This window comes from Eumetopias jubatus, unplaced genomic scaffold (assembly GCF_037043125.1).
Source record: "Eumetopias jubatus isolate StellerSeaLion01/CBP00866 unplaced genomic scaffold, mEumJub1_p1.0 scaffold_15, whole genome shotgun sequence".
Taxonomy (NCBI): Eukaryota; Metazoa; Chordata; class Mammalia; order Carnivora; family Otariidae; genus Eumetopias; species Eumetopias jubatus.
Window position 1 is genome coordinate 22,934,550 of NW_028274821.1, and position 12,034 is coordinate 22,946,583.

General features: G+C 40.0%; 1 long non-coding RNA gene across 1 annotated transcript in view; it reads left to right on the plus strand.

Annotated features, from left to right (window-relative positions):
• Positions 1 to 11,197, plus strand: part of LOC114201435 (uncharacterized) — a 170,806-nt gene extending 159,609 nt beyond the window's left edge. Inside the window, exons 2-3 of the long non-coding RNA XR_003607640.2 lie at positions 7,551 to 7,739; positions 10,200 to 11,197. This is a non-coding gene — a long non-coding RNA (uncharacterized LOC114201435). The remainder of the gene's footprint in view (positions 1 to 7,550; positions 7,740 to 10,199) is intronic.
• The last annotated feature ends 837 nt before the right edge of the window (positions 11,198 to 12,034 follow it).

Below are 12,034 nucleotides of genomic sequence, written 5' to 3' on the forward strand. Positions count from 1 at the left end.
CTGGATGCTGGAAGAAAATCTGGCCATGTTTTCAAAGTTCCAAAGAAAAGCGTTTGCTTTGGGGACAGGAGGAGAGGGAGCTAGGTGCATTTATTGTTTAATAGCTTTCTTTTATCCCTGATTCAGCCATAAATACCCTGCCCATAAAACTAGGCTTTTCCAATCTTCTCGCTGTTTGACAACAACAACAAAAATTGGTTGAGAAATACTGTTCAATATATGCAAGGATGAATATGACATGCTGGAATATTCACAAACTAGATGCTACTGGAGGGCAAGGACTGTATCATTTTCTTCTTAATGCTCAGCATCTGCTACAGGGCCTGGGACATCATAATCTTCCAGTAAACCTTTGCCAAATAAGTTAATCTGTCATTGAATTGATGACCAAGGTGACTTAGCTCGTCAGGGTCACTGGGTAGATGTTTGTCCCTGCATCACATACACAAATTCTAAAGTTGCATCTTTGGATGGGACTGTGACTTCTTAGGTGGGGGTATCTGAATGAATAGCTATGTTCTCCAAGTAGTACCTCCAAATAAGTTCTCAAGACCAAATACTCACCACTTACCTGTTAATACATATGATAAAGGTATGTGCTTTATATACCGTCTTACCAGCACCAAACTATAATTTTATAATTGAAGATTTTTGTTAGTGACTGAAAACTCTTCATTTCTGGTAGGTTTACTGGACGTGGGAAGTAACTAACATTTACTGAGTGTTTACTATGAACTAAGACTGTGCTAAGCACTGTAAATCCAGTATCTCACTTAATCATTGCAACCTATCTGTGAGGTTAGTGTTATCACCACTTTACTGATAAGAAAACTGCTTTTAGACAGATTCATTAATTTGCCCATAAGTGGCAGACCCTGGATTCAGATGGTTGTTTCTATAACGGCCAAAGACTCTGCTGGTGAAATTCAAGCTTTAGTGTGCTAAAAGTGATCTAGGGGAGTTTGATAAAAATACAGATTCTTAGGTTTCATTCCTAGAGAATCAGCAGGTCTATGGTAATCTAGAGAATCTGTATATTATCACACCAGTGACCTGAATGCAAGTGGTCTATAAACCACACTTTGAGAAGCACTGCTCTATATATGAGATGTCAAATATGCAGGGTGATTTCTTTTTTTTTTACTCTAATGCCGTAGATGCAATATCATTTTCTCCCTTATGGAGAAAATGTGTTCTAGCACCATTTATTATGATGACCATTCTTTCCCCACTCCCTGTAGTTTCATTTTTGCCATAATCAAGTGTCTATATATACATGGGTTCTGAACATGACCCTCCTATTTTACTTTTTCCATATAATTCATAATCATCATCCATTGAAAACATACTTTGAGAAATTCCACTGTGGACCAAAGGGCAAGAAATCTTGGAAAACCCCATGGATCATTTTGTGACTGGATATTAGATCCATAAAATTAGAGATGGCCATTTATGAAGCAATGCTCAGTTTTTCCTGGGATTCTCATTTAAATCCACTGGCCTACCCAGTGCGATTTCTGGTATTTGTAGAAATTTGTAGGAATTACTCTTTTTCCCTCCCAACTGTCATTGCTCTCCTTCTCCAGATCCTCTTTTACCAAATCAGCAGGACATTTTGGAAAGCAAGTCATCTTTTATTAAGAGCATCCTATCTTACTTTCAAATGTCATTAGGGAAGAAAGATGACATATAGACATAGCAGTATTCACCTCTTAGGTTCTGCTTTTGAACAAACCTTTCCCCTCCCTGCAATTTGTGTTGCCTCAAATGGGGAGCCTACTGTAAATTCAGGATCACTGACTCTAATTTAAAAATGAGAAACACAGCAGATTATACATATTTGCCCATGGGAACAAAAGGCTGCCATTTAAATATGGCTTGATGACAACAAATAATTTTGATATACTGTCAAGCAAACTCTTAAAAACATCTTTCACGTTTATAGTATTATGTGATACAGGTTAAAAAGCATTTGCAATGAGTTGTGGGTGGCAAAACTGAGGCATAGAGCTGTGAAATTATTTAACTAAAACCGTCAAGGAAATTGTATCAACAACCAGAGATTCTACTGCCTAACTTTTCAGTGAGTTCTGGGGTTGGAGGCAGTTACCCAGCTGGATTCCCAAAAGGGCAAAAGCTCTCCATTAGAAAAGGTTCGTGCATATGGGAAGGGGGAAAAGAAAAAAAAGGAGAGAGGGAAACAAACCATGAGACTCTTAATGACAGAGAACAAACTGAGGGTTGATGGAGGGAGGTGGGTGGGGGATGGGCCAGATGGGAGATGGGGATTAAGGAGGGCACTTGTTGTGATGAGCATTATGGGTGTTGTAAGTGATGAATAACTGAATTTTACTCCAGAAAACAATATTGCACTGTATGTTCACTAACTAAAATTTAAATTAAAAAAAAAAGAAAAAACATGCAACCCCCAAGTGTCCATTTATATCTGCAGTCATAGTCAAGCAGTGACCCAGCTCGCCACAGGAAGTGTGGGGCTAGATGAAGGGCTGGCATCCTTGATTACAGTATGGCCGCCTCATATTCTCAACACTGATACCTCAATAGCATAGAAAACGTTTTGTTTTTATTTTGTTTTCTGCTATAGGGGTGTGATAAACTCCGACAAGGCTGTGCTATGTAGTAAGTATCTTTTCTCCATCCTCTGTTGGTGAAAAGCTGAACAAACTAAATGTTGAAAGAACTTGAGTTGTTCTGCAGTTGGTTGCACAACTCTTCAGGCCTCAACTGGTGATTTGTTAGTCACTTGGGGAGAAGCAAGTGAATTTGGAGACCCAAGACATCACCCACAGCCATTGCACTAATGGGAGAAGTTCAGGGGCTTTCTTCCTCCTGCACAGAGTCTAGTTTCTCTGTCTTTTGGGCATAATTGAACTTTTTCTTCAGGAGACTGTGCGATTCTCCTAATAAGATAGTGACTATACTTGTATTTTTCCTGTGCCAACGCATATTTTATTGTTAAATTGGAAACAAGGGTCATTTTGTTGTTAATTGGCATTGATATTTTCTTGGACAGCCACACCCCTGATAGGCCAATGGACAGTGCTAGGGAAAAAAGTGGTGAGCCTTACTTGAAGGTGGAATAGAAGTTTCTCAGGCTTCCCGGATAATAAGATTGACCTGAGGTGTTAGCTCAATGTTCAGATTTCCAGTCTTTTCCTTTGGGGCTGCTGATTCAGAGGGGTTGGGATAGGTCCTTAGAATACATATTTTAATAGCTATGTGACTGTTATCGTTAGGGAAGTGTGGGAAACACTGCCCTAGGAAGTGTGATTTTGAAAAGGCAATTCCAGTCAGGAGGTCCCTGATTCCCAAATATCCCCCATTGTTCCCATGGAGGTATCTTTCCCTCTCTTAGTCTTTTTCCAACCTCTGTTCTGTACGTGCCACCAACTTTCATTCAGTCCCACTTGGGCAGGTTGTTCTTAGCTCAGATTCTCATGCTTGTCACTGGACCTCAGCCTGGAGTCTCCACCTGAATTCAAGTCATTCCCATTCCATACATTGCAGTCACAGTGGTACCAAATGATTTGCCTTTCCATGCCTATCTCAACCTCTTCAAATCTTTTGACCTTTTTCATGTTCCATTTTCTTTTTTTTCTTTTTTTGGGGTGGGGGTGAGGGGCAGAGGGAGAGGGAGAGAGAAAATCTCAAGCAGGCTCCACGCCCAGTGCAGAGCTCACCCCAGGGCTTGATCTCACAACCCTGAGCCCAAATCAAGAGTTGGATGCATAACCAACTGAGCCACCCAGGCACCCCTCATGTTCCATTTTCTGCATAGAATGCCTTCTCTCACTAGTTTGCCATTGCACTTCTTTCTGTTTCTTCTTCAAGAGCTCAGATGTCACTTCCTTAGGAGTCTTCCTCAGCTTCCTTAGGCAGAGTTATTTCTTGTCTCTGTGTTCTCATGACATGCTGGATTTCTCTTACCTGTAACGTATGTTAGGTTGTAATGATCTGTTTACTTTTGTCTCTCTCAGTAGGCAGCTTGGAGAGGGACAGTGTCTTCATATTTACATTCCAGTGTCTAGCAGAGTGCCAGGTACAGAGTAGGAATTTTATGAGTATTTGCTGAGTGAACTTTAGGCTTTAATAATTATATATTAAATGATTATTATCAAATAAAAATATGGATTAGTTTATTTATCTAAGTCCAGATGTTCATTTATTTGTTTACCCATTTATTCAGACAAATATCTGTTGGACCCCTATTATATGCTAAGCATGAGTGATTCAGTGATAAGCTAAAAATATACATCATCCTCGCCTTCATGGAGCTTTGAAGTGAGAGAAATCTATTAATACAGTAATTATGAAATGAATAGACGATTTGCTACAATGAAAATACCAAGGGTAGGCATATGGGGGCAATGAAAGAACATAATGGGGGGTGGGGGGTGAAAACTGATCTAAGTGCTGATAATGAAAAGGAATTATCCAGGGAGAAAGCAGAGTGAAGAACCTTTCAGGCTCAGGAAAAAAGCCTGTTTAAAGGCCCTGGGGTGGGAGAGAGTATGGTAAGAACAAGGGACTGAAGGATGGATGGTATGTGTGGAGCAGAGAGAGCAAGTGGACCCACAGCCTGAGAAAAGACTGTCACCTAGAGGTTAAGAGTTTTCATCAGCCCTGTTGAGAAGTTGTGTCTTTATTCTAAATGCAGTGGGAAACCAGTAAAAAGAAACCTGAGTAGTTTGGCACGTGTATAATTGCAGTTTTGTAGGGATTTATACCTATCAAATGGTGATTTGTTTTACTATTTATTTTTGTTTTGACCATGCGGACTACTTCAGGAGAGGAATCCTGTCTTACATTTCTTAGTGTTCCTAGCCTCTGGCACCATACAATAAATAGAGTGGGTGACCAAGAGATGTGTGTTTCTTGTTTTATTTCACAATCTTGAGAGTTGAGGCTTTTTGTAACCACACTTAGAGAGAAATTTAGTTAACTAGATCCACTGGATAGCTTAAAATGACATAACATTTGTGTTTAAATTGGGAGAAACATGTTTGATATGGTGAACGGACAGCCAGTTACCCACTACAGTCTTAATCCACGAAGACCGTTTCGTAAGTGCGCAGGAAACTAGTCAGCATTAGTTTGAGAAGAACCTGTTTCCCTTGCTTAATAAAGTCATTTTATTACTGATGATGCTTGGGGTTTTGCCATTAAGAATCAGTGCTAGAGCTGTAATGATGCTTTGGACTTTAAAAGAGTCCTTTTTGAAAATGTAGATAAATACCTAATTGGGAGTAAAAAGTATATTAATATTTATCAGCAGACATCTTTGGGATAGTTTGATGGGGATTTAAATATAAAGGGAATTATGTATCAGGGGAGAGCAGGGGCATCAGTGATGTGAAAACTAAGTCTACTTCCTCAGTTTTGCTTCTGTGGTCGCCTCTAGAAACGGAAGTCGTTTTGTGAATGATGGCGGTGATTGTGCCACTGACCGAAGCTGAATCTGTCTGGACGTTGGTTTCACAGTAAAACAAAGAGTACTTTTCTTCCTAATCTTTCGGACACTATGAAGTTTAATGATATCAATGAGGAAAAGTGCGATGGACTTTGGGAGATGAGTTGCTTTGTCATACTAGCTGAGCTGGTGGCATCATCTACCCAAAGCCTTTGTGATTCAATGGAGTTCTCAAATCAACTTCTTAGAAACAAGTTCTTTTGTAAGGCCAGGATTTCATTAGAACATCAGTGTTCTAATATTAAGTGTACTTTCTGATCTTCCCTCAGATTTTTTCCAGACTTCTTTATTTGCCCCATTGCTCAATTAATTTCTAGTTGCTGTGGGTGGGGGGAGGGAGGAACTCAAACGAGAAAGGAAACCTTTGTTGATGTTTTGGGGCAAGGGTGGTTTTTCCAGAATATTCCATGATGATTTGAAAAATTGAGAACTCTGTGCATGATGGGGACACATTTCCACCACGCACATTCACTCTTCTTATTTCCCTTTAGGGCTTTCTCCACTCTGCCCTGTGGATTTCTACAACATCATTTTCATGTTTGGCAATTGTACCTCATTAAATGAATTACGACTATGGCAAATCTTGAATTAAAAATATTTTTAAGTGAATAAAGCCATTCTTAAGTTATTAAATGTAACTGCTTTATTTTCTTCACATATTCACAGGAGATGCCATAGATCTTATTTGGAGTTTTAATAAATTTTTAAGAATCACCATCAAAGAATAAGGTTCTGATTACTCAAGCAACCACACTAATCAAAAACGGATCCACTTTTTTTTTTTTTTTTACCCTTTCCTCTGAGAGATGTTCATCTCAGGTCCTAATTTGCCCAATAAGTCTGAGGCAGTGATTAGCAAACTAAAGGCCAAATCTGGCCAGCAGCCTTTTTCTGTAGACAAATTTTTATTGGAACATAGCCATGACGATCTATTTAAGTACTGTCTATGACTGTTTTTGTATTACAACTGAGCACTGTTGAGCAGTCGCAACAGGGAACACATGACCTGCAGTGCTGAAAACATTTATTATCTTACAGAAAAAGTTTGCTGACCTTGGTCTAAGATAATGTTTCTGAATATTCTTTGACTATCAGTTATGCTAGGAGCTCCCTGAAAGCAGAGACCAAATACGATTTCTCTTTGTATCTTTAGTGCCTATGACACTGTCCTGTTGTAAAGAAGTGCTCAAGTCCAGAATGAATGAAAGTAACCTAATGCAGCTGCATAAATAATCATGCTTCCCCCACCCCAACCTTAAAGACTATGGGAAAGAGCCACTGAAAACCAGGCATAGGGTGATTTTCTACTAGGACAGTTTTGGGTTCACTTTCAGGAAGATCTGTATCGATTACTCTGATCTTGGTGTGCTGAACAGGGTTGCTCCTGTTCTCATTTCAGCAATTCAGGGATGGGAAGGCAGGGATGTGGGGGAGGGACCAATGCAACTTTTGCTGCCTCAAGAGAACTGGGGCAAAGGCATTTATGAGGAGGTCCCAGTATTCAGCTGCTGGGCAGCATGATCAAGGAATAGCTAAACTGACATCTTGGGTTGTTTGTATTCCCAAAAGCACTCGCCCCAGCAGGCATATTCTGTCTTAACATTCGGTACTCTGTGAAAAAGGAGATGTTTGGGAGGCAAATGTAGCCTGTTCTCTGTACTCCTTCCTTTGTTTCAATGCTCTTGTTGACTTTCTCTACATATGTAAATGTAGATTAGTTTTTGTAAAAAAAAATTTATAGATCTAATACCTTGTTTGAATAGGCAATTGGAAAAGGCCCAGGAAAATACTCTTGGCCAGTTTCCTTTAATAACCAAGCCAGAGGTGGCAGTTACGTAGGAAGTTTATTACCACCCTGGCCCTTCTACTGTCAGACATCCCTAATAGATCCCTGAATGCTTTCTGACAGACACAGCCTCCGAATCCTTCCTAAAACGTTCCAAGTAACTGCCACCAATTGGTCAGAATTGGCACACAAGATGAAACCTTACTTGCCAAAGCTGGTTTTGCATATTTCTAGGTGCAAGGATCTCATTCCGCCTTTTATTTTCTTCCTCAGCTCCTCATGTGGAAATGTATCCAGGCCCCAAAGGTAGGAACGGGGAAGGACTGGCAGGCAAAGCAAGGCATTCTCGGCAGAATGCGGAGCACAAATAAAGATTTGAGGTGACCAGCTTTAGTAACGAGGAGTACACACTGCGAAGTCACATGAAATGAACATGGAATCAGAAGGAAGAGCTAGATTGAGGTAAGCATGGGCATCTAGGCCAAGACATTTGAATGCAATTTGGAAAGTCAGTGCTTCCGAAGGCTGGTAAGGGTATTAGGGTTCTCCAGAGAAACAGAACCAATAGGATAGAGATGTACACACACACACACACACACACACACACACACACACACACACAGAGGTAAGGGTGGGCATTTTTTTTAAGGAGTCAGCTCTTGTGAGTGTGGAAGTTGGCAAGTTCAAAATTTGCGGGGCAGGTGATCAGGCTGGAAATTGTAGCAGGAGCTGATGTTGCAATCTTGAATCCTACGGCAGTCCGGAGGCAGAATTCCTTCTTCAGGGGACCTCATTCTTTTCTCTCAAGTCCTTCACCAGGTTGGATGAGGCTCACCCACATTGTGGAGGGTCAGATCATTTGCTTTGCTCGAGGTTTACTGATTTAAATTTTAACATCTAACAATGATGTCACAGAAATTATTGGCTAGAACAAAGTTTATTTAAGTGAGAGTTGATTTAAAGAAAATTATTAAATAAATTTTGTGTGCAGATGGTATAGGGATATGTCGAGTATATATGTACTAAAATGGCTGAGGTCAGAGAATGGTAAGTGACCGAATTGCTATACTCTTGTCACAAGGAAATGTCATAAGGAAATGGTTTTTTTTATAAAGATTTTATTTATTTGTTTATTTGACAGAGAGAGAGAGAGGGAACAAGCAGGGGGAGAGGGAGAGGGAGAAGCAGGCTCCCCGCCGAGCAGGGAGCCCGATGTGGGACTCGATCCCAGGACCCTGGGATCATGACCTGAGCCGAAGGCAGACGCTTAACGACTGAGCCACCCAGGCACCCCAGAAAATGGGGTTTTAAGGAGATTAATTCTGCTGCCTTGAACAAAGGCCATGGACAGAAAATATTCACCAACAAATAATAAATATGAAAATGTTCTCTCCTGTTATAGTAGTAAAATCATGCCTTTTCTAAAGATGCTAACTTTTTGCCAAATTTCGCAAATGTAATTTTCCCAGTCTGCTTTTTAAAAAGTAGTTGTTTGTGCCTTTTTTTCCCCCCCAACAAATAGAAGTTTTAAATTTTATGTAATCTTAGTAGTTGGGTCTTTTCCTTTATGATTTCTTAAAAGGATTTTAAGCTCAGAAAGTCATCTGGTTTTTTTTTTTTTTGAGATATTTATTTATTTATTTATTTATTTATTTATTTATTTATTTATTTATTTATCTGAAAGAGAGAGAGAGAGCAGAGGGAGAGGGAGAAGCAGGCTCCCCACTGAGCACGGAACCCCATGTGGGACTCGATCCCAGGACCCGGGGATCATGACCTGAGCTGAAGGCAAGATGCTCATGACCCCGGGATCATGACTTGAGCCACCCTGGCGCCCCTCATCCTGGGTCTTAAATTCACAGGTCTAACACCTTGTTTGGGCATTTGGAAAAAGATAACTTTAAATATTTAACTTTTTGATGTATCTGGGGCTTATTTTTTTGTACCCTATGAGGGATGCATCTAGACTAATTTTATTTTCCTTAAATTCCTACTCAGTTACTCATGTACAAGTTCCTTTTTGGTGATGTCATTTTTATTTTCTAGCAAATTCTTATATGGATCCAAATCAATTTCCGGACTAGCTCTGGTCTGTTTTCTGTATCTATACATTGTTTCTTTCATTATTAAATTACTTTAATGATATGATATGGCCTTATATTTAAATATGTAGTGTGGCTAGTCCCATCTCATATGCTTTCTTCAAGATTTTCTGTGATAAACTTATTTTTCTTCCTGAGAACATCAGAATCTAGTCAAATTCTCCAGAAGTTTCATAGAATGTTAATTGGATTTTGTGTAAGTCATTATGCGGTTTATAATGAATTCGGGTATAATTCATTCTGTATGAATTTATGAACATTTTCAATCAACTTTTGATGTTTGTGACTATAGACCACAGATCAGATTTCAGTCAATGAATTAATCTAAAATAATAATGAAGACATTTTATCTCCATTGCCCTCTTAACTTGAGCAATTTAGACGTATAAATAGCCAAATTGAATTTAATTCCTTTCATTTTTGCACCTAAATGTCTGGTCTAGGTGTAATCCAACAATCAAGGATCCAAAGACTGGCCTCAGGGAGCAGAATTAAAGAAACAATGATAAATATTGTCAGTGAAAGAATTTAGAAACTCTTGAAGGGTAATTCACATTTCAACTTTTAACTTTCATATTAATTCCCCAGGACTTCAAATGGAAACCCATGATCCCTTCTGCAAGGATCTTCACCTGGGGTGTTTTAAAATTTCTTTTTCTCATTTCCTTTGCCCTTCTCATGCTGGTAGTATCTGAACAGCCTGTTCTCCTGGCTCTGGTTAATTCTTGGTACTCTTGAATCTCTCCTGACAGCAGAAAGCAGTGATCAGACAGGTTGAATGATTCAATGGAAATGTAATCTGATCTCATCTTGGCCATAGGTAAGAAGCAAACTGCTGTGAACCAGAATTGTAATGCTGGGAATTATCTGACTCCTGCAGCCCTCTCTTCTTTCTCTGCCCTGGTGAATGATGGCTGAGATTTGAAATTTAAGGCATGTAAAACATGGTAAACATCAATTTGTTGACTTGGCCATTGAACCGGACATCTTGCCTTCTTGCAGGTAAAACTAAAGATCACAAGTTCTAGATTTTATTTATAAGGGCAAAGCATTGAAGTGTATCCACTTAAGTTGCTTCTCGATTCAGGGAAGTCTTTTTTCCTTTAAACTATTCTTCTAGCTTTGGGGCTGGGTGCAAGAGCAAAGCAAAACAGCAACCAAAAAGCAAAGGACTCTCCAACAATAGAACACCTGAGCTGCAAAGATGGACGACCTGTAGAACAGAGTTGACATGATGTGATCAGTCAGTTCCCAGATGTGAAGGAAAGGAATCCTCTGCAGCGGACTAAGGAAGGCCAGTTACAATGCAGGGAAACTGAGAACTGGTAGGAACAAGTGGAGAAACTTACAGGAGAAGAGAGAAAAACTGGACATAAAAGTATAAGAAACAGAAAACACAGGAAACTTCAGTGTTAATGGTGACCCATTACACTGCTGGCCCCCAGTGATCACATCTCCCTGTATTTGCCCTTGTGTAGTCCTCGCTCTTTGAATTGGAATAGGGCCCGTGACTCATTCTGACTGACTAGAAGTGGTGGAGTGATGCTGTACACCTTCTTATGTCTATATAGGAAGACTTAAGAAGTTCTGCTTCTGGGCTCTGAGTCCCGATCTGCTTTATAAGGATTCTGTTACTCTGCTGGCACTTTGTCGAGAGGCCATGGGAGAAAAGCCCAGCTATTCAGTGCCCAGCCAAGCCCAGGCCCCTGCTGACCGAAATCCATAGAGCGACCATTGGCAAGGTCAACAGAAGAGTCATCTGGCTGAGCCCGGCCCAGATTACAGAATTGTGAGCAAATAAAATGGCCATTGTTTTAAGCCAGGAAGTTTTAGGCTGGTTTGTTCTATCACAAAACATAACCATTTGTTATATCACAAAAACATAATGGAGAAGCATCAAGGACCAAGGCCCAGGGACTCTGCTGTCTCGGACAGCATGGTGCGGAGGGAAGATGCAAGCCTGGAACCACAGCAAGCTTGGGTCATAGCCTCACTTTTTAGCTTTTTGCTCTGTGGCCTGGGGCAAGTTATTTAGTCTTTCGGGGCCTCAGTTCTGTTATCTGTAAAATGAGAAAAATATTTCTTCCTTCACAGGATAGTTAAGAAATGAAATGAGTGAAAGTTTGGGGCACATATTAAGTACCCGCCACACATGAGTTCTGTTCCATTTCCTCCTTACAGTTCCCTCCCTCACCCCCCCACCCCAGGGCTGACCTAAACTGCATTAACCCTTAAGGGTAGTCCTGTGCCCTGCTAAAGGTCATTCTGTCATAGGTTGGTTTTGCACTGTGTATGTAGTTGATAAACAACCACTACATTTATATGAAAAAGAAGTAATCCACTAAATTGTAAGTGATGGATTTTTTTTTTTTTTTTAAATGATGGTAGCTTTTGGGGCCAGTGTGCCTTTGTGTCTATATCCTGGAATACACCTGCTCCTCTGGAGTACCACAGCTTTTTATTAGACTAAGCTTGGGTCATGAAGGAACATTACATTCAGTTTATTTTATTGCAGATGGAATGAAGGCATGCACTAGATTTCCATTAGATTTTCACACAAAAAAATTTCTATTGTTTGTAAACTTTACTTAGGCAAAAATTGCACATTTTGAGGCAGCACAGGATAAAATTTGGTTCTTATTGAACCCCCCACCT